This window comes from Mustela putorius, unplaced genomic scaffold (assembly GCF_011764305.1).
Source record: "Mustela putorius furo isolate JIRA1106 unplaced genomic scaffold, ASM1176430v1.1 tig00000129_pilon_pilon_pilon, whole genome shotgun sequence".
Lineage (NCBI taxonomy): Eukaryota > Metazoa > Chordata > Mammalia > Carnivora > Mustelidae > Mustela > Mustela putorius.
Genome location: NW_025421290.1, coordinates 15,114,999 through 15,141,987, shown reverse-complemented (window position 1 = coordinate 15,141,987; position 26,989 = coordinate 15,114,999). Strand labels below are relative to the sequence as shown.

Sequence of the window (26,989 nt, the reverse complement as noted above, 5' to 3'; positions counted from 1 at the left end):
AGAATCAAAACTGGGCACTATCTGAAGACAGCAAATTATGTCTTGCAGATAAATTACACTAGAACTTTCCCAAGGTATACAGTGACTTATGATTAATACAATAAAGATTACTCCTTCAACAATGATTTGCAATTAATCACTTCAATGCAAAGAAAATTTAAGAAATAATGCAAGACTAATCTGCTAAGAAATTTTAAAAACCTGGAAGAAATTGAAGATATCCATGAAAACACAAATGACCAAAATTAAAGAGCTACATACAGCAAAGAGACAATTGTTAGAAATAAATTAGTAAGATTTTCTTAGGACTGCCTCAAAAATCATTCATGCCCAGATGGTTTCATGGGTGAATTATTTTTAGCCTCTAAAAACAAGATGATATTAATGTTTAAACCTGCTGCAGAATAGAAGAGAAAAGAAAGTGCCCCATTTTTTTTAAAAGGGAACTATGCGATACAATCCTAGGACTAAAAGACACAACAGATTTATCCAAAGATATATCAGAAAAAAGAAACCAGAGGTTTGTGATCATTTTTCATGTCATGGACTCCTTAGTCTAGTGAAATTTATGGATCCCTTCTTAGAGTAAATCTTTTAATCTTATATATATATGTGTGTGTGTATATATGTATGTGTGTGTGTATATATATATATGATTACAAAGGAAATCAAGTATCAAAATATTAAATTTAAAGTGAGAAATACATATCTATTTTTAAGAAATTACTTAGTGTTGTACCTGATCACTCTAATAATTTTGAAGACATGATTAGCAGCAGTTACATTTAATAGTAGTGAAGTAGGAGTTGCATTTTAAAATATCCATTAAAAAATTTTTAAAAATCTGCAAAATCTATAATACAGTATGAAAACACCCGGGATTTCTATGGTGACAACAAACATAATTACTGCTAATACTGCCGTGGGTTAGTTAACAATGGAAGAAAATGCTACGTCTGTGTTACAGCTTAGTGAAAATGTTTTCTTTCACCAAATTTCTGGACCACCTAACTTCTAATTATGGACTTCAGGACAAGTACCCCTCTGCTTCCGTATCCAGCTCACTCATGAATACTGATGCAGGGATTTTCCTTATTGAAGTTCGTATACTTACAAAGCGAATAGGAAAGCAATATTAGAAAACATCAGTGGTTTTCAGGTTAATGGGGTCTTTGCTCTCCCGTTCTTCTACAGTTCATCCCCAACACAAATAATCCTTCCCACTTAATAAGTGTCTACTCTTGCCCACTACATTGGCTTCTCGGCTTCTTGAATGTGGCGTTATGGGTGGGGAACATCTTAATACGTAATAAAAACTAACTGCAAAGCAAAATTGAAAATCTTGTAAAAGTTGAAGAATTTCATGCAGTCTATGGAAAGTGATGTTTGTGAATGGCAAGAGTCAAACCTGAAGGCAATGGTAGATAAGACTCTGGTAGAGTTAGATCTGTTCATAGGTGAACAGAAGAAGTTTGATATAGAAAACAACATGATACTCATTTTAAAAGAGAATCACTTGAATAGTAACATACTGGGAGAGGCCCTTGAGAAACTGAGGAAGTCTCAAACTCTTGCCAAATATAGCCTATTTAAAACTGCACTATATTAGTAAAAAATAAAATGTATAGTATTCTGCCATAGAATTTTATCTGAAAAGTTACTGTGTTCTAAAAATTAGTGCCTATGATAAATCAAATGCATTCAGTAAATTTTTTAATAATTTTAGCTTTGTCAAACTCCTTCTCCCACTTTTGAATAGTAACAAAATTTAGTCTTCATTTTGAATAGTTTATTTTATGTGAACTTTTCTCAGTAGTAATGACACTCAGATAACCAGGAAATTCTATACTGCTCAGCATTACCTTTTTTTTGTTTTTTGTTTTTTTTTAAAGCTGGGGCAGGGAGGGGCAGAATGAGAGGGAGAGAAAATCCTAAGCAGGCTCCACACCCAGAATGGAACCAGATGCAGGGCTCAATCTCATAACCCTGAGATCAGGACCTAAGCCAAAATCCAGTGAGATGCTTACCCGACTGAGCCGCCCAGGTAACCTGATACTATTCAACATTATCTTAAAAGAAAACCCACTCTGAGCAAGGGGCAATCTTCCCAGGAGCACAACAACTAGTATATTATTAGAAAACCTATTATGTTTTATTCTACTAACAGGTAAAAGAAAGTAAACATGATCACTTCAATATATGTTTAAAAGGCATTAGATAAAGTTTAACTTGTAATCTAATAAAAAACTTTTTGGAAAGAATAGAAGATTGTCTCCTTAACATGACTAAAACATTATGCTCACAGGTCAAAAAATAAATGGTAAATAAATTTTTAAAAATCCCATAAGAGTTAAAAACAAGTAAGACCAATTATCAATTGCTTACTATTATTCTGAAGGTACTTGCCAAAGCTGTTAGAGATGAAAAGAAAATAAAAGATAAAGCTATGGAGTGGAGGGAGAAGGAGGCAATGATGCCATGATTTGGAGATGTTTAATACATGACTAGAAAACTCAGGAGAAGTTAGCCCAATCTACTAAAAACAGAGTTCAGTAAGATGGACAATGATAAATCATTAAAAGTTAACAGATCTTTAATAAATCAAAAGAACCATTTAGAATATATAACAAAAACATAACCCCATTCATAAAGCTACAAAACCCAAACTAGGAATAATTTATCAGAGGAAGTTTAAGACTTATATGAAGAAAACTATAAACCCCAACTGAAGAAGATGAAAAGATAGTAAAAGCGAACTTCCTAAATAGAAAGACTTAATACTATTAAGCTGTCAATTCTTTCTAAACTAAATTCAACAAAATCCCAATAAACATCCCCAAAGGAAGTCTTTAAATTTGACAATTTTTTAAAAGTTAATTTGGCATATTGGGCACCTTGGTGTCTCAGGTTTAAGCCTCTGCTTTTGGCTCAGGTCATGATCTCAGGGTCCTGGGATCGAGGCCCACATAGGGCTCTCTGCTCAGCAGGGAGCCTGCTTCCCCTTTCTGTGTCTGTCTCCCTACTTGTGACCTCTCTGTCAAATAAATAAATAAAATCTTAAAAAAAAAAAAAAAAGTTAATTCGGCATATAATTAAAAATAAATACTTAAAAACTGTCCAAAAATTCTACTGAAGGAAAGAAGACTTGTTCTACATGATAAAACATTAAGTTACAATGACTAAAACAGCATGCTACCAACTCAAGAAGAATCCAAAACTAGAAATCAATTTTGCTTAGAACATACCTCAAATCAGTGGTACATGATAGATTATTAATAAATAGTGCTTAGACAACTAGCTAGCCTTTTAAAAAATACTTTCACCTCATTCCTGACACCAAAATAATCTCAGGTAAATGTTAAGGAGGAAGTTATGGAAAAATAGGGAAAAATTATCCTAGGATGGGATAAGAGTAACAACATTCTAAAGCCATGAGAGACTCAGATTTGTAATTTAAGAACTTTCAAGTTCTATTTGGTAAAAGACACAAAATGGAAAGCTAAACAAAACAAACTGGGAGAAAAAGGACTTGCAACACATGACAAAGGGTTACTATTTATAATATGTAGAAATTAATAATAAAAAGGGATGAACAGTCTAGTAAAAATGGGACAGAAGAGGCAAAGAGGCCATTTATAAAACTATAAATGCAGACAGACAATAAACACACCAGATGTCTGATCTATCCTAGACGGGCACGTCAGAAGCAGGAGGTCAAAGACATTTTACTTAAACTGGCAAATATTTATAAGGATTGCTCATGTGCCTCTGCTTACAAGGGAATGGAGGCACCTCTACTCTCTGCTGGTAGGAGTGTAACTGGGCTCCAGTCCTGGCTCTTCTGGCTGTGTTCACCACACAAGCCTCAGTGTTCCCATCCATAAACCAGGTAATGCTGTCCTCATACTGCTTTTCCAGGGACCTTCCAAGGAGGTAATGCAATCAAAGTGTTCAGCATGGAGTTAGGCCCAGGGTAGCATGCAACACATGTAGGAATATTGTTTATGGAGACAGGTATCTGTCAAACACCTGTCAAAGCTGTAAATGTACATTTCCTTTCATTCAGCAATTCAATGTCTATGTTTTTTCTATAAAAACATGAGAAAGAATGTATGCCATAGAGATATCAATTACTATTTTCTATTTAACAGTAAAAACTAGGGTTTACATAAGAAATTTCAAAGAATGAAATGTAGAAATAAAGAAAATGAATTTGGTTAAGACACTGATGCTTTCAGAGGCTCTGGCATAGTTAAAATAGTCCCTGCTTCACTGTGTGTGTGTGTGTGTGTGTGTCTGTTTCTGTGTGTGTGTGTAAAACTTTTGGCAATCAGCCTAATTCTTTTCATTCTCAGGTTTCCCATCTGTCTCAAGAAAATAACTATATTCCTGTCCTCAGCCCTATGGGGATCATGTCATAATCAATATGGCCAAGTTTCTTAAAATTCTGGATAAGGATCACACATGAACAGAAGCCTTTTAGGAATAACAACAAGACCAGATTTTAATTCTCCTTTGCTGGGCAGATGATAAAATTTGGTCTAGTGACCACGCTGTATCTAACATATGCTCTCACCAGCCTGAGAACCAGCTCAATCCTCGCCAAGGCAAAACATGCATTGAATTTCTAAACACTTATCACACCTAGATGCAAATTAAATTCTTCTCAGGGGTCTAATTATCAAGAATTTTCTTCTTTAATCCCTTAATACCATGAAGAGTGGTTAAAAGGTCAGTTCACTTGTATTTTCAGTATTTCTTGAATTGAATCCCTTTCCCCCAGCTTCCCTGACAGCTATTGCCATAGTAATAACAGGGCCTCTGAATTTTCAGGTGATTCCTTCTAGCCTGAAGGACTAGTAAGAAACGCTTATAGCCACCCACCATGTTGTTCATCCCTTAAAGCCTTGGCTCCTGCTTTCCACCCCTCCTGGAATGCCCTGTCCTCTTTCCCCCTGCCCCCTGCCCCCCACACAACTAGTTACCTTAGATTTATCCCATCGGCCTCAGAGCCTCAACGGTGTCCCCAAATCCTGAATCAAGGTGAAAGGCCCTTCCCCTTCTTCCCAGCCTCAATCTTTTCCTTTATCCCACAGCAGGTGTCCCAGATGTCTCAGAAGCACCTCCCATGTGCTCATTTTAATAAAGCTTCACTCCTCCCTCTTCTGTCTTCTTTTGCCTGGGTGCCTCTTTGTTTCAAAGCACAAAACACACTCATGCACCCCTGGGAATTCGAAAGATGTTTGGTTAAGAAAATGGGGGTGGCCTGGGCTCCAGTCATGACCCCAGGGTTCTGGGATCGAGCCCCAGATAGGGTTCCCTGCTCGGCTGGAAGCCTGCTTCTCCCTCTCCCACTCCCCCCTTGTGTTCCTTCTTTCACTGTGTATCTCTCTGTCAAATAAATAAAATCTGAAAAAGAAAACAGGGATGGACGGGGGCTGCCCATGGCTTCAAAGGACTTTCACTGTCACCTTCTCTTGATAGATGCCCTGGACGGGAAGAAGGAGTTCTCAGAAGGCACTCTGCCCAGGCACAGACTGGACCCCCACTTTACCATCAGAGGGCACAGGGGGGCTTCCTAGCTGTTTGTACCGCCCCCTGTTGCCTTAGGACTGAGTCAGAAGAACAAAAATAAAATAAGCTATTTAATCCTTTTGTGCCTTAAACCAACCCAGGCTTGGAGAAATTCTCCAGATCACACAGGGTTCTTCTGAACACGTTAGGCAACCTGAACGTGCTCTGCAGCCAAAACTTGCATCACAACTTTTGTTTTGCTCCTAAGGTGCTCATGCCTCTAAGTAAATAGGAAGCTGGCTCCGTGCCCACCAGGGAAATTCACATTCCAGGCTCAGAAGTGGGCAGGCCTGGAGCCCTGATCTGTTTCACCCGGAGTCAGTTTTGACAAGCCGTCCCATCCATGGGGTGGGGAATAATTAGGTCAAATACAACAAAGATAACTATTCTGAAATAAAATTTCATGTCATAAAATCTGACTGTCATCCCACGCACTCTTTAGAACTTCAGAAGGCACAAGTGACTAGAAGCCACCAAACAACTCCAGGGTTAGTTTTCATGGCAAAAAGTCTTGCTGGACGGAAACGTGTTGCTAACCTGAGGCCTCATGGGGGAGGGGCATCTCTCTGAAGTCTGGGTAAAGCTGCCTTATCTCAAAAAGAGTAAAGGTTTCATCCTTTTTAGCCTTTTGCTCTATCTACCTGAAGCTAAAATTTTCTATTCCAGGGGCAGAATTCTGTTATTTGAAAGTACTTCTGGAAGCAGAGATCACGTCTCCTAATTTTCAAATGACTGTAAGCAAATTCAATCAGAGACTGAAAGTCTATGGCATGCCACCTTTAAACTGTCAGAATTAAATAAGTATTTCCAGAATAAAACATGCATAAATGAAATAACTTGATTCAGTGTAAAAATACAATTCAACTTTGTAAAGTTGAATTCACTTAACAAGCAAGGGCACTGCGATTTACAAAAGTCCGTGGCTTGTCGTTAAGGGGCCAAGCTGAGGAAGTTGTGCGGCCTTTCCACACAACAGGCTGGGAGTGTGTGGTGGTTGGTGCTGGACCTGGAGCCTGGGCAGCAATCGTGATTCCTCCCTTCCAAGCTGACCTGGGGCACACTGCTGAATCTCCTCTGCCTCAGTTTCCTCATTTGCAGAACAGGAAGCACAAGAGAACCTTCTTCAAAGGACCACTTTGATGACTCCCTGAGCCAGTAAGTGTTGCATAATTGTTAAAACTCTTACTTCACACTACCATAGAGACCAAAGAACAGAAAGGATTTAATTCAGTCACCGAATTGCCTAGAAATCAACACTTAGGAAACCATTACCTTAAACATGGCACCCAAGGTTGATCTAGCTAGCTAGAGCCAGAACTACCACTAGAAATCCTCTGTTCTTTGTTTTATCCCTCGGCTTTATGGGTAACACGACACTGGGCTGTGTCCTTTATTAACATCAGGTCTCCTGGAATCCCTGGAAAGTAATACATTTTCTGGTGAGGAAACAGAAGCTAACAGGAAGGTTAAGTGAGGTCAAGCAGCTACCGATAGAAGTGGGGTCGCCAGACTCTATTTAGTTTTGTTGAACTATGGAGCAATGCTATCCAACATCCGTTTTTCCTTCTTCCTGAGATATTTGTTTTATCATTTGTATGTGTGGGAGGGGATAACTTGAAGAAAAACAAACAGGAAGACCTTAGAGGTAGAGAAGTCACTAGTCAAGAAAAAACCAGAAAGTATTATGTTGTTTAGCTCTCCAAAATATATCCCTGAAAGGTAACAGGATAAGGTGGTAGGAGAATCTTACTTAATATCATCAAACACACTGAATAAGCAACCATCCGGTCACAAAACTGTGTGTACAAAGAATGATGCATAAGAATTTAACATTAGATGATTCCTGTCTGAGACAATAATGATACAAACAGATTAGGACACGGGCTAGGCAAATACCTATCTTAAATGCATCTCTACAATAAGCATACACCCCCAGTGGGTGAGAGCATTTAGTGGGTGCTGAGTGAAGAAAGAATCACCGGAGTTGTGTATCTAGTCCTCTGATTAACTAAAAATGACTTTATAAGTGCACTGAGCTTAGCAGTTGTTTGGAAAAAACGAACAAGAATTTGATACGCAGAATGGAGAGAAGGTTCCAGGACTTTAGGACAGCACCAGTGACAAAGACTACAAAAAAAAGGGTGTTTATATTTTAAAATGGCACGCTAAAGCCCCCCAAGTAACACTAAGCAGTACAGAATCTTCTGTTTCTGAAAAGTGCATACCACATGACTCATAGTTATTTTCAAATTCAGATAGAGTGATTAGACTCAACGCATTAGGAGACCTGACAGGTGTTTCTCAGGGGTTTGCTCCCACCAAGCAAGCTCTGTGCATAAACACCTTCCATCATGCATCACGTGGACAGCTATCGTTGGCAAAGCGGGAAGAGAAAAGTCACTTACTAGACTGACTCCCATGCATGGCCCTCATAGCGCTGTGAACGCTGACCCCATCCTTACCCATCACTCCAGCCTCCTCCGTGAGCAGAAAGGTGATCAGGACAGAGCTCCTGGACGTGACCAAAGCTCCATCAAGAGCCACGGGGAAGGCCTTTCACTCCACTGTTGGGAGGGGGGAGCACTGCCTCCCATCATTCCCTCCCCATCTTCCCCTCTGTTATGCACGAGTACTGTGTGAAGTCTTCCCGTCCCAGCGCTTGGAGAAAAGTACTTCAGCTCCAGTGTCTGGCTCCTCTTACTCTCCAGCTTCTCTTTCTTGTCCTTCTCACCAGCTCTCCTCTTCCACCCAACCTTTACACTCATGTGTGTCCCAACGCTCTTTGCACACCATTCTGGTCTTTCTGGATGCTCCCCGCATCTCCTCAGAGACCTCCTATGTTCTCTTGATTTCTAACAATTGCCCATAAACTGAGGACTCCCAAAATAACAGCTCTAGTCCTGGTTTCTAACTACATATAAAAAGATACTAAACATTTCTAGGTAGCTTCTTAGCATCTCTCCAAGTAATCCCCGGATTACCTAAAATTGACATTTGTAGGCTGAGTCCTCTTCCCTGCCTCTTCAACCCACCCTTTCTCTTAGATAATAGTATTACTATCCTTGGAGTCATCCAGAAAAAAACTAAAGATGTCTTCAGATCCTTCTTCTCCACCCACAACACATCAACTGTCAAGTTCTACTAAACCTATTATGATCTGACTAGATCTGCCCCTCCCGTGCTCACCGGGGATAGCTCTTGCCACTGCCTTCCTCTCATCTAGACTAGGTACTAGTTTCCCAGCTAGACTCTCTGCATAAGGTTGCTCCCCTTTGCAATCCATCCAGTTATGCATATGAAATACAGGTGAGATCATGTCACATCCTGTCGGGAGACAGCTCCCCTGCTATAGTCCATGTAAATTTCTTGAACAGAAGATAGAGTAGTTCTCCCAGCTGGACCATAGTAAGGTAAAGGGGGTGACTCTTCCCCAAAAGGTAGTGTTCCCACCATCCAACATCCAAGCGAAAATCAAATCTGACTTTCAGCAGCAAAATAACCTTCAGGGGGGCCTTAGTTAGGTGGGAGACAGAGTCGTTCCCCTTGTTCCTCACTCTCCAGGGTCTGGACTTGAGGGCCTAGGAACAGGGTGTCCACAGAGTTCTGCAGAGGCAGACTGAGGAAGGCTTAGAGTAAGCCTAGTTGTGAAGGCACAGAGAAGATGTGTTCAACATCCCTTGCAAGAAAAAGCATCTAGAGCATATGATTCTGTGTACTGTTCAGTTTCCACCATTAAGCCTGGCTTACATTGTCCAGGCAGGCCTCAGCTCTGCCTTAGAGAGTGCATCAGTGTGGAGAAGCCACCCTCAGAGGCTGCCATAGTAGACAGAGGTCCTTGCGAAAAGTGAGAATCTCCAGGGAAAACTGAATCCCAGGACATAAGACCTAGGGATACAAAGTCTAGCCACATCTCCCAGGTGGCAGGTCTCCCTGTTTCCAACCTTGGAGGATGAGGATTCCTTTCATGAAGAAGCCAGCAGATCCTACGCTTCTCTACTAAGCCTGTTCAGTAGACACCAAGGCCAACATCCCTGACCCAACATCCAACACCCAACATCGCTGGGCTCTTTTAGCAATCTCAAGGAATTGATAGAACATCCTCAAGGGGCTGAAAAACTGGGGTAGTTATCCTCCAGCTGCCACTTGTCATTGGTTGATAGCTGCTTCAGGGGTAGGGAGCATCAATTCTCTGAAATGTCCAGCCTTTCTTTGTGCCCTGAGAGGAAATATGGAGAGGACATCCACAACGTCTGCTATAGAATGAATTTATGCCTACTCTGGTCCTGCTTTCTTTTTTATAGTTTGCTACCATAAACACCTCCTAACAAGTGCTTCAAACTCTTTGTGGAATTTAATATAAATAGAAAATTCCTATAATAATATTTTTCAGCTATTATTGTGACTTCTCCTTTCTGTACACATAATTTAATGACAGAAATTCCCTCTTGTTCTCTATTATCAAATGCAAAAGTCCTATTAATTCCTTTCAATAAAAAATGGTATGGATTTCTACCCTATTGCTGTGATTCTACAAATATTTCATTCCCCCCATCCGCACTGATTTCATCCATAAATAGACTTCCAGCTGCCACTTCATTCTTTAGTTTTTAAAAATCAAAGTTAAACACTGCTGAGTGGTTCATCACCACCAGGTTTTGGGATGAAGAGGAAACGTATTTCTGGCTCATCAAATTTGGATTGGATTATATAGAGGTAGGTCCCCATTAGGCCTCGTGCTGTCCTCCGACTATCTGGAAAATACCTCAAAATGGCATTACCTTCAACTCTAAGCTTAAGTTAGAGTAAGAATCTTGGTTTATGTGCTTTAAAATGTAAGCATTTCCCAATTATCTGGTAATTTTTTCTTTTATCCTTCATTATTAAATTTAACTGGGAGGAAATGTCTTATCCATGGTATCCCTTGTTCCCAAGAACCTTTTGAGCTTAATGTAAGAAGATCTTAATGCTAAAAGCAACATGTGAAATGTCTTTTTGCTCTTTTGCTGTAGTTGTCTATAAAGATAATAAACGATCACTTTAGAAAATGCAAATGATGCCAAAAACCATAAAGAAAAAAATCTTCTTTTAAAAGTCATCTTAAATCTCACTGTAAAAAAAAAATCACTGTAAATATTTTGATGAACATGCCAGATATATCCAGCATATAGACCTACATACAGTAAATGCCAACTACTTTTCACACAAAGCGTCTTCCCATATCTTATTTTTCAGAAGACTTCAGTTGGTTAGAGTAGATTTAGGTATATGGTAAAGTTGAAGGGGAGGGGGCCAGAGGTTTCCCAAGTGCTCCTGGATGATAACACAAGCATCACCTTCCCCATTATCAGCATCCCTCACCGGGACAGTACCTTTCTTAAGGAGAAACCTTCAGTGAGATATCACATAATCACCCAGAGTCCACAGTCTACCTGAGGGTTCACACTTGATGTACATTCTGTGAGTGTAAAAAGATATAAATGACATGTATCCACCAGTATACTATCATACAGAGTATTTTCACTGTCCTAAGAATCTTCTGTGCTCTCCTATTTCGTCTCTTCATCCCCTTCTGACACCACCTCTGGCAGCATTGATCTTTTTATTGTCTTTTAATTTGTTTATGGTTTTCCTTTTCCAGAATGTCACACAGTTGGAATCAGACAGTGTATATAGCCTTCTCAGATTTGCTTCTTTCACTTAATGGCATTCATTTAAGGTTCTGCCCTATCTTTCAATGGTGTGATAACTCATTTCTTTTTAGCACTGAATTATATAGCCCACTGTCTGCATGGACCACAGTTTATTTATCCCTCCATCTACTGAAGGACATCCTGGTTGCTTCCAAGTTTGGGCAATTATGAATAAAGATGCTACAAACATCCAGGGCACCTGGGTGGCTCAGTTGGTTAAATGTCTGCGGTCGGCTCTGGTCATGATCTCAGCATCCTGGGACTGAGTCCCACATTCAGGCTCCTGCTCAGCAGCGAGTGTGCTTCTCCCTCTGCCCCTCTCTCTGCTTGTCCTTTCTCTCTCTCTCTCTCTCAAATAAATAAAATCTTTAAAAGAAAAACAGCTGCTACAAACATCCATGTGCAGGTTGTAGCATGAATATAAGCCATCCATAATTTTTAAAACTTACTATTCATTTTTATATCAATTAATACTAAAGTTACCATTTAGTCATCGTAGCTTATAAAAATGAATATGCATCCTAACTAACTTAAAAGTAAGCTAGTAGCATTAGCATATCATCCCTGTGAAAGCAAGATTTCCCTGGAAAATCACCTCTGTGATTTTCTCATTCACTTGAATCTTAGGGACGGCTCTCTCCAACCCCCCATGCCCCCGGTCCCCAATCCCCATCCCCGCCTCCAAGCTCAGGTTGGTCTTCCTTCCTCACAAAAAAAAAAGCCTCTTATACAAACAACCTGTCCATCCAAAATCTTTTCCAGATAAACATGTGTTTCCTGCCGAGAACTAACAAGAACCCTGCCCCATAGCATGGCTTATTCCATTTCCCTTTCAACGTTTTTGCCCTCTTTTCCACAAGCAGATTTCTGAGGTCTCTTCTAAGTCTCAACTTCTGATTTTATGATTTTTAGAAAAACCTTACAGGATATTAGCCATGAGGAATATGATGCCTAATCATTTCCTTTTCCAGCTACATGGCTAGAATGAAAGCACTGCTGCCTTCCTCATGCTGCTGACTCAACATGATTGTTAAAACCACGGCACCATTGCTCATTATAAACCGACTAATTCCAAACCTAGTGCTGAAGGTAAAATACCTTTATCACATAGCCAAATCTCCTACAACACTAACACCAGGGCTTTGAACCTCAGCCAGCACTTTATGATAGTTTAAAAAAAAAAAAAAAGGAAGGAGCCAGCTGCTTTAATCAAATGTCACTTATATCGTATGGTCACTTCCTGTCAGAAGCCAGCAATTTAGAACTGTGTATCTTGGCTACTAGGTTGGCTTTTCTGTTTGTTTGCTTTTGACAATTACATTATGCCTTAAGTTGGGTGGGAACAAAATAAAATTAAAAAGAGATAAAGAAATGAAACTTTTTTTTTAAACTATAAATGAAGACTTGGTACTGACAGGGATGGAAACCTCTGATGAAAGTACAGTTTTGGATTAGCAATGAATCCCATCTTTTATGATGCAGGTTGGCATCCCTGTGCTTTCAGAAAGAGAACATTCCACTAGTCAAGGACCAATGAGTTCTCTTTTCTTAAATCCATTCAAATGGTTCTTTCTTGACTACCATGAATAACCCAGCCTATATGGTGACTATGAGTTCATACTTTACCAGGAAAGGCAGAGATGGATGTGAGAATTCTTCAAAAGATGTGACAAATGCCTCCAACCCCAGAAGTACTGAACACCAGCTCACCACCCCACACCAACAAAAGTCTGCATATTGTAGTTGGAATTCAGAGGCTTATATCATAATCTAATAAAGGTACAGTGTAAACATAACAACAGCTCAACAAACTACTAGGGCTCCCACAAAAAACTGAACAGGGCTCTCAACCCTCAGCTGTCACTAATTCACAAATCACTTTTGGGACAAGGAGGCATTCTGCTCAGCTCTGGGGATTCAACAGCAGGCCATCTTTTGCAATGACATCAGTCCTCCATCCCCATATGGGCTCTAAGCACACCCAAACCTTTCTTCCTTTTCCAGCATATGCTTATTCAACCAACAGGTCTCGAACGTTTATCAAGTGCTGGACACTGCAATGGGAATTAGGGGTACAGTGGTGAACGAGGTATGGTAACGCCGTCAACTGTCTAATGCTGGAGGAAGGCTGTGAACAGCTGTTATTATGCAGAGTAGAAACTTCCGTGGAATGTGGATGGGCAGGTGCCTTACCCAGATGTGGGGGAGTCAGAGATGGCTCCTCTGAAGAAGTATAGTAAAGCTCTAACCTTCAGAACAAGTGAAGAAGAGGTGAATCAGGAAAAATGGGGAAGAATGTCACAAGAAGAGGAAGCCATATGTCTCAGTGTCCAGAGTTAAAAGAATACAAGACTCAAGGAACTCCTAATATTCACCTCCCAACCTGGTCACCCAAACACCTAGTAGCTGCCTCAGCATCATCAAATACTTGACCGATGTGTACTACTTACCAGAGCCAAGAACACCACAGAGGAGGGGTAAGAGTACTCAAGAAGGTTCTTGAATCGCTTATCGCTATGCTGGGGTCCAGGAAGAAACTACTGGAAGAAATTCCCATTTGTTTGTTTCTCATACTCTTCATTTCAATTCTGTGACACTTTATAGTGCTGATATAATATACACTATTTCATATATAATATAAATATTATTTTACACACTATTATATACAATATATTACACAATATTTATATTATGAATTCATTGATAATATAAGAGTACTGCATAGATGTAACATTTATAAGAAAACATACATATATTTGGGGTGCAAGCTCAGCTCTTGTTCACTGACCTCTGCAAGATCAAAAAAAGTTTGGAGGCCATGACCTAGATGGATTTACATTCTAGTTGGAGAAACAAGCTACATGGAGATGAAAGGCACCAAGGCTAAGGGCTATCGATAAGTGTTAGAGGAGCAAAGGGCAGGAAAAGATACCTGAGGGCTGGGGTGGTCGGAGAAGGCTCCATGGCAGAGATGGCATTTGATTTAGGCCTTGACAGGGGAGTAGATCTCAGACGAAGTCAAGTAGATAAGTCTGAAAAGAATGACCTAAGCCCAGGTATATGGTTGCTAGGAAGCAATGAGAAAACCACCTGAGTAGCAGGACAGGTGACGGGGACCAGAGTGGACACAAATGTACGCAGGCCAGTGGGCATATCCAGTATTGCTCTAAGAAATTGCATTTTCTCTTGCCAGAAGGACGGACCCTGGTATAGGCATGTACTCCTTCTGTGTTCAGTGGCAAGAAATGGAAGAAAACTGAGCTAAATGCACAGTGAAGGTGTTTCTCATTTTTAAGTGTCTATGTTACCACTGAAAATAGTTTTCAAGAATGAGGGCAAAAGAAAGATATTTCAGAAAACTGAAATTGCTCACCACCAAATACCTCCATTAAATGACTTTTAAAGTATTTATTATTTTTTTAAGATTTTATTTATTTGAGAGAGAGAGCGTGAACAGCGGGGAGGGGCAGAGGGACAGAGAGAAGCAAACTCCCCGCCCCTGAGCAGGGAGCTCCACATGGGGCTTGATCCCAGGACCCTGAGATCATGACCTGAGCAGAAGGCAGTAGCTCCACATGGGGCTTGATCCCAGGACCCTGAGATCAAGACCTAAGCAGAAGGAAGTAATCGACTGAGCCACCCAGACACCCCTTAAAGCATGTACTTTGAAGGAGAGGAAAATGATCCTCTGGGGAAGGTCTGAGCAACAGAAGAAAATGTGAGTAAAAAATATATATATAAACATTTAGGTAAATATAAATAAACAACTATGGAGTAAGTAATAATGTCTAGTTAATGGAGCTTCAAAAGAAAAATAAAAAGACATCTAAAATATCAACCAATTGTACATAAGCCAGGAGAAAGGTGAGTAGAAAGAAAGCATTCTAAGATCCTTATGTGCTTATTAGGATCTTAGACCATTTTTGCATTCCCGCCAAGAATATGAAAGTTCCAGGGTCCCAGGGTCCCACATTCTCATGAACATTTAGTGTCGTCAGTCTCTTCGATTTTAGACATTCTAGCAGTATCTTATTGTGGTTTAAATTTGCATCTTTCTACCACCTAAAAATGTTGAGCATGTTTTCATACTTATTGGCCATTAATATTTTTTCTTTTGAAAAAAAATCTGTTCAAATCCTTTGCCCATTTTTAAAAGCAGTCTTCCATTTGTACTCTAACTTTCTGATATAGCTGTTCATTTTTGGAAGGAAGTTAGCAACTGTTTTTTCCTTTTAAGAAAAGAAACATACTCTACTATTCATTCCATGGGATTCACCTGGGAACCCTCATCAAGACTGTGTCCAAACTGAGGAAGACAAGGAAGATTTCAGAAAGGCTATGGTTCATTTTACCTTTTATACCTACATATAGGTGGAGAAGGGTGTTGGGGGGGAGCAGATGTCAAGAAATACGTAGACTTACATTTTAAAATTCCATGCATATAGTATTATTCTGGCCAGCAAGCACAGAAAATCACATTTTTGCCAAGTCTTTTTATACCATTTTTAGCTGAGTAAGATAATCCAGTTAAATTTCAATATTTTAAAATTTTAGTAAAATTATTTTATTAAATAATTTTTAAATAAAATTATTTTATTTTAATAAAATAATCCCAAATTACAATAATTCATCTCCATTTACAATTTCTATCATAGACCACAGAAATAATTTTTTTCTGGCCTCTCTAGAATGGGTCTGGTTAACATCACTGTCAATTTCTTTATTAACTGAAATCCATTTGGTTTTAGCAACTGCCACAACAATCAGTCAATTATGGTAAAATCCAGGGAACACGTATTCTGGGATTCCCCGAAGCTCTGAGAGCATCAACTATGGGTGTGACTGCTCGCCTTCTTCATTTGGTACCGTAAATCCTTAGCTACCGTATGGATTTAAAAATAAATAAATAAATCCTGAAATCCAACTTCGATCACAAGATTAAAAACAATGGATGAGAGTGTGCCCTCTACCTACAAAGTATTTATCAACCTTCAGCATTTGCCCTTGAGAAACATAGTTTGGACTCAGTTCTACAGGTTTCTATTTGAGCTGTTGCCCAAAGCTTACAACTTAGTTCCTTAATGTGACATAGTAACTGATGAAAGAGCCTCTATGCTCTTTCTGGTGCCCAAGTTTAATTTTTCTCAGTTTCCTATTTGTATCGGTTGAGAAGACAGGAGCCGGTTTCACTTGATCTGTAAGGAATGAAGCTTTTCATGTTTCCCTCTCTTCTCCACATTGACTGGAAACTCAGTGTAAAACTTAGGACTTCTCTGTAACAATTAAGAGACAATTCCCTCTTGCTTTAATTTTGCTTCCTTTAAGAACTATGTTTAACCTTTGACCTTGAACATGCAACAGGAAACAAGGGGAGGATGTAAACAATGGCATTCAGAATTATTTAAACTGTGCAAAAAAGGGAAAACGGTTACTGAAATTTTTATCCACCTCCTCTCAAAAAAGGGGGGATTTTAAAGAGATATTTGGGGGAATAGGCTAGCCAGAGAAACAATTTTTTTTTTTTCACTTTTAGGGCAATAGTTGAATTTCAGATTCAATCAAACCAGTGGGGAATGTTTTCTGTTGTCAATAGACACAGAAATTTTTGCTTTCCCTAAATAAGAGCTCCCGCTAACACTCATGAAGCGTTTTGGGTAGTGACGAGCATGTTTAATGATCAATTCCTAGAAATAAAGTAGATGCAACTCTCAAATGACCTGTTTTGGTAAGGGCCTACGACAAATAGTTGTGACCTCAAATCAGAGAAGAAACAGGCTCAGGAATTCTCAGCATCTGGCGGAGACTGGTAACGAGGCAGAGATTCGGAGAGGAGAGCTTTGTCTCTGCTTCTCCGAGTGCCCACGTTTCCGCATTACAGACTGTCCCTAATTCCACTTTAGGAATCCACTGCATTCCTAAAGCAGTAACTCATAAGAGATGAAAGAGTTGAGTTTCCTCAAACAAAACTTTCCACGCTTTCTGGTAGTTGTATGAGAAAATTCCTCTGCGAACACAAGAACGGATACTTCAGCTTCCTACTAGAGGTGTAGGTGAAAGACTGAACAGAGAAACTATTTTTATAAGCTCCAGCTTCTTACTTAAAACTATATGAATAGTAATAAAAGGAGACTTTTCTCTTCCAGTATTTGTGGCAAACTCTAAACAAAAACAAGTCATCAAACCATAAGTGACTCTTAATCTCACAAAACAAACTGAGGGTTGCTGGGGGGAGGGGGGTTAGGAGAAGGGGGGGTGTGGTTATGGACATTGGGGAGGGTATGTGCTATGGTGAGTGAAATGTGTAAACCTGGAGATTCACAGACCTGTACCCTGGGGGTTAAAATATATTATATGTTTATAAAAAATAAAAAATTAAAAAAAAAAAGCAAAAAAACCTCAAGTCTTTACAGTAGGCCTCTTGGACTTCTTTGGGGCAAAATTACCATCTAAGACGATAAAGAAATGACCGGGGATCAAAGGGTTATTAAGAAGAGACACCTTTGATGAAAATATTCTCAGCAAGGCTGTTTGCCCGGGCTTGTGAAAGCTACGAACCTGGCCTCAGCCATGACAGGGGCAGGATGAACTGAACCCTTTATTCTTGATCACGTGTCTCGTGGCTTGAGCCCTGTTTTTTTTTTCTTTATTAATAAACAAGGAAATCACAGTTCTGATTTTTTTTTCATGTTTTCATTGAAGGCACCGGCAGACGCATTGCACAAGAGGGAGTGTGACAGCTTGGCGGTGTGTGTGGGGCACGCGCATTCAAAACAGGCAGAGACATGAAAACATTCCTCCCTGTGAAGATGCCAAACGAAACTGTCCCAGGATGCATCTTGGTCTGCTTTCCACGGACCTGGAACTCGAGTGTGTGATCAGCACGCTCCACACGGAGCAGAGCACAGTCCTCACCCTAAGATTCAGAAATGCAGGACTTGGGCGAAGAAGGCAGATGGAGCTGGGGGTCAAGGACAACAGACTCAAACAGCTGAAGTTGCCCAAGACCAAGTGTCTCACAGCCACATATTTCAGCCTTATTACAACCCCAGCCTTTTGCGGAAGGTCCTCTGGAGCCCAGACTGACATCCCCTTCCCTGTTTCCCACTCTTGTCCCCCACCTCAACACAGTCCTACCCACTCTGGGCCCTTCCTCCTGCAGGACTCGGCCCAGGTCACTCCCCTCACCAGGAATGGCTTCTCATCTTGCCCATGGGAAGCTGCCTGCCCACTCCTCCCGCACCCAGCTCTCTCTCTTTTCCTTCTCCACTACTGCGCACTGTTCTAACACTGGTCCAGACGCAGCCCTTCACAGAGACTTCATAAGCTTGCAAAGTTCTTCCGTTGCCTGGGTATTGTTGCCTTCTATCTTGAGTAGAATAAATTTCTTAGGGCAAGATTTTATGGTTTTATATCCTCCCAGGATCTGTCATAATGAGCATCTAACACCCACGAGTGATATCCTTGCAGGTTACATGAGTATACCACTGAAAATTATAAATTCAATTTAAGGATGCCTTGTTCCCGTTTCTGGGGATCTAGAATGCTATGGTTCAAAGGGGCTGCCTGCTTCTCAGATGCCATGTCATCGTAGCCGCTGCATTGTTGTGACCTTTTTCTCTTCTTTTTTTCTTTTCTTTTGGTAGTCATCTTTAAAAGGGCCTGGCCATGGACTCGTTTGTGAGCGTTCCTTTAGGCTCCAACACAATTTATATACATAGATTTGGACAAAAGTTCATTCACTTATTAAACTTTTCCAAATGAAATCAGAGTATCTGGGGGTGGGGACCAAGAATCTGCATTTTTAATTCTAAGAACCAGTGATCCAGCAGGAAGGGCACATAAACAGTTAAAATACAAAAGCAATAGTCAGCTTATCTCTAGTCTGCTTGTCTAGGGTGCTGTGAGACCGGAGCAGGGAGCCCGGATGGTGCGGGAGAATCCAGAGCACTCGCGGAGGCGGTGATGCCTGGACCGAACCTACAGCCTGAGCAGCAGTGTGCCAGGGCACCTGAGAAGCTGAACAAATACCCAGGGGAAGTCTTTTTTGAGCCATTCACACTCCGGCAAGCTCCTAGTTAAAAACCATTCAGTGGCTGCCTTCAGGCGTTAAGGCGCATGCACGTTAACAGCTGGCCCGGCCCCCACCATCACCATAGGACTCATCCATCCCCACTGGACCCAGGGTCCATGCCTGCCCTCATGTCTGCCTTCCTCTCCTCTCCTTACTCTCGTGGCCTACTCCCCAACCCAAAGGATGTCAGGACTTGCTTTACTGACTCTTATTCAAGTCAGGGTTGAACTGTCCTCCTAATAGTATCCCCAGCACCAACACCAAAGGTTTTATCACAGAGACTCACATCTACCGGTTTAGACTGTGAACTAGGGGTGTGTACATGGTGGGGGCGGGCTGAAGGTGTATCCCCGGTGCCCAGTATATAAGAAGCACTAAATTAGTGAATGGATTGAATCCTGCTCACATGAAAAAGTTAACGGAAGTATGAAAGAATGTGCCAGATTCAAGTACCTCCAGGTTGTTTACTACTGCTAAGCCACAGTGAGTATGAATGACTAGGAAGAGATGAGATTTCAAAGGAAGGTTCGTGCCAAACCCGTACAGAAGAAGGACCATGACCTTCACAGATCCTAAGAAGGCACTGAAAGGTTTCACAGGGAGGAGTTGTGTTATGAGATTCCCCAAGTTCTCTCAAGATAAGGCCAAGAGAAACCTAGGCCTTCTAGGGCTGCTTTGCCATGATTAAGTGGAGAATACACGTAGGAAAAGGGGCGCCTGGGTGGCTCAGTTGTTAAGTGTCTGCCTTCGGCTCAGGTCATCATCCCAGGGTCCTAGGATCGTGCCCCACGTCAGACTCCCTGCTCGGCTGGGAGGCCTGCTTCTCCCTCTCCCATTCCCCCTGCTTTGTGTTCCCACTCTTGCTATCTCTCTGCCAAATAAATAAATAAAATCTTAAAAAAAAAAAAAAAGAATACATGTAGGAATGATGTAGTACATTATAAAGTTCTGTGTAAAAGTGAGACTATCTTGTGAAAGGAAACCTATCAATCTTAAAGTGTTTAACTTTGGGATCCCTAAAACTGGTTGCACATTTTGGTGATAAAGGGTGACAGAAGGGCAGACATCAGGAAGTGCAACTACTTATTAGGGATGATGAGGGAACAGAGCATCCTGGGAAGCCATTCCCTTTCCAGAACACACCAGTTATGTCCCTGGGACACTCATAAAAACCACCTACTAGGTACTGTCTACTAGAAACTGGTCTATCGGTGCTAAACTTTGTTGAGCCCATTTGTAGCTCAATGCTTCGTGTACTTATCTGATGGCAATAATCCACACCAGAGATTGAAGTCAACCAAATTGATTTCACACTTTATGCAAAGAACAGAAAACTTTTTTCCAAATATTCTTACAGCAAGCTTCCCCATCACGGGCCAGAGGGTGGTGCATGAGAAGTCTCTGGTCGCTTACCCCAGTTCAAACCAAAGTTCAAACCCAAGTTGTCCCCCTGAGCTCCTGCCCTCTAGCCCATGGAGGCAGTGAAAGGGAGAGGAGGGGGACACAGCGGTGTTGCAGGGGGCTTTTATCAGCTTCTTCCAGGAATTCTGAGCACACCTCTGAGGGACTCCTGAGGCATTTCTGGTATCGGGTTTCTCAGAAGGGCTGGAGATCCGCAGATGGACATAGAGATAAAATGAGTTCTGTTCACTCCTTTGTTCCCAAGGCTAACTGAAGCAATCATGTGATCTTTGGGGGAAATGAAACATTTTTCTAAGTGCCAAGAGACCATCCCAAGCAGCCAAACAGATCACTAGGACAAGGGGTGGGTCCTCAAGTAGGGCACAAGATCTCTGCCAATTTAACGCTAGACTCCAGCTCTGACATGGGGTCAGAAGGAGTTTGCCGTACAGAGGGACGAAAGCTGAGCCCTCTAGGCAGCCTGTTCCCTCCCTCCCTCCCTAAGCCCTGCATCTTCCCACAGGTGAGAGTGACTCACTAAGCGGTATTGTTCTTTATACTGTCGCCCACATACCTGGGGTACAGAGTCTGCCTGCGGGACAGGCCTCACCAGCCCTGGTTCCTGAGGAAAACGGAAGAGCAGCACGTGGCAAGTTCCCAGAAACCCTCCCAACCCCCACTTACCAGCCAATGCTGAGCGTGGCAGGGGAGAGGAAGACACATGGCACTTCCCAAAGGAAAGGCAAGGTCACCCACTCACGTATACACAGAAGCACACACTACTCCCTAAGTAGGAAAGGCAGACATGTACAAATCCATGCCCTGACTTTGAAGCAACGATGGTCCAAACTGGGATTCAGCTGGAGTCTGGCTGGAAGAGGCTGCAGGCACTAGGTCATGTTTCCAACCCTCCCTGAGCAGAGCCAGTTGTCGTGAGTCTCACGGCAGCTGCGGTTCACCCAGCAAAGGTGACCTCCCTCCCTGGGCTGATGGCCACAGGCCTTCAGCTCGTGCTTCTGTCAAAACAGGACACACCGCAGCAGCCAAATCCCAGAAGTGAGGTGTACCTCACCCAGATGCTTCTCTCCCCTTAATCTACCATCCAAGCAGACCAACAAAGTAGACATACATACACGTACAAACTCTTCAGTGTATATGTGGGTTCAAAATACCTGTGGATTTGTCTAATTTTAGGGGTTTTTTGTGTGTGTGTGTGTTTTTTTTTTTTTTTTTTTTTTTTTTTTTTTTGCTTTATTTATAACCAGTTCCCTGTGTTCCAGGCTTTAAAAAGGACAGCCTAGCTCTCTGGGATGGCACACCTGGGTAGGTCAGAACTCCACACCAGTTTCTCAAATGGTAAAGGCCAGGGGCCCTGCACAGGGTTCTAAGGGAGTTTAATCTCACTTCTATAACATCACTTCCTTCTCTGGAAAAAATCAGTGTTATGTATTGTACTGCCTCGGTCCTTCGCAGGGTCTGATTTTGCCCCTTGTGGACATTTGGCAATGTCTGGAGACATTTTTTGTCACAACTGGGGTGGGGTGGGGTGGTTGGCCAGCAGCACCTGGAGCTTAGAAACCAGGGAGGCTGCTAAGCACCTGACAAGGCACAGCCTGGTCCCCATGACAACAGTCAACCCAGAAGGTCAACCCTGCTGCTTAAGAAACCCTGCGGTATTTGGATCCTATAGATTTCATTTGGGGGGAAATAAGGTATTTTGTTTCTCAAAAATAAGCTTGAAAACTTCTTCTCTAGGACACCTGCCTGGACCCAAACTATTCAACAACATGATAAAGACTCTTTTGTATTGAGCTTCAAAGTCCTAAGATAGTACAGATTTTCACATCAGACATTTGCTTTTAAATTCCCATAATAGGTCTCACTGCTATAAAGAGCTAAGGCCCCATCTTTTTTTTCTACTAAACCCAGGGTGGGAATGGAGGAGCTCCAGCCACCTAGCAGGACCCAACGCGAGCCTCCTACTGAGCCGCTGCTATAGAATCTAAATTTCAACCAGAGCGGGGAAGATCAGATGGAGCCGGAGGGTTTGTCCTGATGGGAAGCCACGGGTGTTGGCTGCGCTGAGATCAGCTCTCATCGGTCGGCAGAGAGCCAGAGGTTAAATATATTGCTCCTTTTAGGAAGGAAAGTGAACAATGGCCTCTTCGTTTGAAACCACAATGGGAATTTAGGAAGGGGCAGAGCATAATTCCCAGGATGGAAAATGGTTTGTGCTCCTGGGCTGCAGTCGATGCTCCTGTAGGACAGACTTCAAGAGGTGCTCAGTCGTTGCTGGTTAACTGTCTAATTACTCATGATCCTGTGCAAAACAAAGGGACTAAGTGGCACCTTCTGATACCAAGCAGAGGAATAATACCAATTCTTGGGTCAAGGGAATGAATACAGCTGTCTATCCTATCATGAAGTCTTCCTGATACTCTCAGGGCCTCTGGGGGCATCTCTCAACAAATGAAAGTGAAGGCCCATGGTTAGGCTAATCCTCCCAGATATAAAGACAGAATCCACGTGACACGTCAGGCATGGCCCTCTCTCTAAGCCTTGCTTCATGGTCTATCCCACTCTCTGCCCTAAGGTCAGCAGGAGGTGGCCTTCTTACAAGAGGCCCCCCAGGCTTCTTGAGCACTCATCACTACAAGCCAAGGCGAACTGTGTTTACGTAACCACCCTCCTCTCCAGGCTGAGAGCTTTTTCTTTTTTCTTTTTTTAAGATTTTATTTATTTATTTGACAGACAGAGATCACAAGCAGGCAGAGAGGCAGGTAGAGAGAGAGGAAGGGAAGCAAGCTCCCCGCCGAGCAGACAGCCTGACGTAGGGCTTAATCCCAGGACCCCGGGATCATGACCCGAGCTGAAGGCAGAAGCTTTAACCCACTGAGTCACCCATGCACCCCAGCTGTGAGCTTTTTCAAAGTAGCCTGTGTCCTGCTGCCTGGAACACCAGGGACTTAATATTTAATGGATGCATGAATGAGCTTGACCTGTCAGACATGCATCAGGTTCCCCAAAGTATGGGCCCCCCCAAATTCTGTTGGGCCGGCCAGACCCTCCCATATGCTGTACGTGCAGCTGGCAGTGTGTGAACGTAAGCGCAGAACTCGCTTCAGTAAACAAAAATTAGGAACAGGATAGACCTGTGCAGATGTTAGATCTTTCTCCGGGAACCACTGCATATGTAAAACAATTGGAGGGTGGAGAAATTCAATAAACAGCTGCCCTTTGAGGTGGCAAAAGACACACTCTCCCTTTTCAAGTGTAATCAGCGGGTCGGATGACCTTGCCTCAACCCTTTTCAGCAGAGAAACAACCCTGGTGTGGCTTCCTCATCAGTCCTTAGAAGCATCCACTTAAAAAAAAAAAAAAAAAAAAAAGCCCTCACACACAATAAACTGCAAACACAAACACACTTTCAACCTAGATGCTTTCATTTAGCTATCAAGTCTTAGAAGATAAAGATTCGGGGGCGCCTGGGTGGCCCAGTCCGTTGAGCACCCAACTCTTCATTTCAGCTCAGGTCATGATCTCAGGGGCATGGGATCGAGCCCACTGTTGGGCTGTATACTCAGCGGGGAGTCTGCTTGAGATTTTCTCTCTCTCCCTCTGCTCACACGCTCTCTCTCTAGCTCTTTCTAAAATACATAAAATTTTTAAAAAAGAAAAAGAAAAGAATGATTCAATCATGCTATAGGCTTTTTTTCTTTTCTTTTCTTTTTAAGAAAACTGGCTGGCTCCTGGGACCACTCCCCAGTTGTGGGTCCAGAACTGCTGGGCTGAACACCTTATAAGGGAAGATGACTCCACAGGTACCATCTAAGAGTACAAAATATGTCTAACATATACACAATTAGTGTTTAGATACTTCTGTGAATTTTTTAAAATCCAATTACAGACTTCACTGAATTCATCAAATTTTGCCATTAAGTATATTAGTCATCCCAAGAGACACGGTGTCAAAATGGCTACACTTCCACAAGACTGGGAAATGCAGTAAAGGCCTTGATAATCAACCTAGGGTTAGAAACCACTAAGCTAGCCCGTTGAAAGCATTCCCTCCACTGTGCTGTACCAACAGCCCTAGAAATAAGGCTCTTTTGGCTCAACTGAGATCAGGAAAGATTGCCAAAAAGAGGACACTAATGGGGATTCTACTGGGTAAAACGGTCTGGGATGCATACAACAGAGGACAAGCTCTTTCAAAAAGGTCCACTCTGAGGACCAGTTTCACCTTGAGAGACTGAAGTTGCAATCACTGACTAATGAAGGGGTTGAATCCACACGCTATCCTGAACCCCAGCCCCTCCAGGTACTAGGGCTACTGAAAGGGAGAAGACAGGAGAAAGAATTTCAGAGCCCTCATAAATGTCATATAGAACTAGGTCCCTTTGATTTTCTAAGTGTAACAAGCTGTGGGGTAGGAACTTCCCTCTCATCCCGGAATGATAGCTGAGGACAAAAGGCACTAAGAAGCTGTAATCTAAGTTCTGAAAGCCCCCCGCTCATCAAGGCTTCCTGGAGATAATACCCTCTAACCCACAAGACACCAGTTCTTTACCACTCCCCCAAAGTCAGAACAAGTCTGAAAAGAGGGTGTCAGCATGAGAGGGGGTACAAGACTATTCCCTCCCCAACCTGAAGCTGGGGAGAGAAGCTCCAAGAAAATCACTCTTGGGGGACAGGCAGGGAGGAGGAAAGGAAAGGAAGGGAAGGTGGGAAGGAGGGGAGGGTAAGCTAGATCTCAGGACAAGACTTCGCCCTCCCGGAAAGGGGTCAAAGGTACAAAGATCCAGTTATAAAATCAGTAAGTTATGGAAATGTAATATACAGCATAGTGACTATAATTAATACTTAATACTGTTCTGCATATCTGGAAGCGGCTGAGAGAGTAGATCTTAAAAGTTTTCATTACAAGAAAAAATATGGCAACAGAAGTTAACTAGGCTTACCGTGAGTATTTCACAATATCATATCATTACATTGTACACCTGAAACCCATATCACGTTATATGTCAATTATACCTTAAAAAATCAAACTAATATCATGTTATATGTCAATTATTTCCTTAAAAAAGAAGAGACTTTCCCCTCTTCTTCACTCCAAGCAGCTGGGCCACAGCTGGGGCAGGTGAGCCAAGGAGGTCTCAACGGAATGTGACTTAAGTTTTCAAAATGAACATGATTCAGTCTAAATCACTACATGATATTGCCCATCAACTGATGAATAAACAAAATGTGGTATTTACACACAGTGGAATATTATTCCACCTTAAAAAGGAATTTCTGACACAGGTAAACCTTGAGGCCATCATGCTGAGTGAAACAACACAGTTACACAAAGAAAATACTGTATGATTCCACTCAGATTCCCAGGGCAGTCATTTACAGACAGAAAGAATGGTGGCTGCCAAGGAGTAGGGAGAGAGGAGATGGGCATTTATTATTTAAGGCATAGAGTTTTGGTTTTATAAGAATTCTATTCAGCTTCAGAAAGAGTTCTGGGGACGCCTGGGTGGCTCAGTTGGTTAAGCAGCTGCCTTCGGCTCAGGTCATGATCCCAGCATCCTGGGACCGAGTCCCACATCGGGCTCCTTGCTCAGCAGGGAGCCTGCTTCTCCCTCTGCTTCTGCCTGCCATTCTGTATGCCTGTGCTCTCTCTCTCTCTCTCCCTCTGATAAATAAATAAAATCTTTAAAAAAAAAAAAAAGAAAGAGTTCTGGAGATGGATGGTGGTGGCAATCGTACAACAGGGCAAATAAAATAAATACCACTGAAATGTACACTTAAAACGGCTGAGATGGTAAATTTTAATGTTATGTGAATTTTACCATCATTACCATGAGAAGGCAGTGATGGATGTGTTAATTAACTAGGTGGTGGGAACCCCTGACAATGTAGATGTATACCAGATCACTGCAGACTTTAAAACATCTTGCAAATTTGACCAACTGTACCTCAATGAAGCAGGAAAAAAAAAAAAAAAACTGAAGGTAACAGGATAGTTATAGATTTGGCCCAATATAGCGTAAAGGAATCCACCACCCAAAGGGAAAGAAGATTTCACGTAATATAATATAAAGTAAGTGCTGTTAAAAGAATTCCTATAAACATCCCCAGCAAGAATCCTCATTAAATGGACTCCATATCCTCATCTTTTATTGGCTAATCCTGTCCCCTAGCTCTCCCTCTGGCTGGAAATAAAAGTCTGGATAAAACCTCTTCCAAAAATACCATTTCTGAC

The 26,989-nt window shown here is 41.9% G+C and overlaps 1 protein-coding gene across 1 annotated transcript in view; it reads right to left on the bottom strand.

Annotated features, from left to right (window-relative positions):
* PRKCH (protein kinase C eta) overlaps positions 1 to 26,989 on the bottom strand; it is a 224,808-nt gene that overhangs the window by 105,645 nt on the left and 92,174 nt on the right. The gene's annotated exons all lie outside the window — the stretch shown is intronic.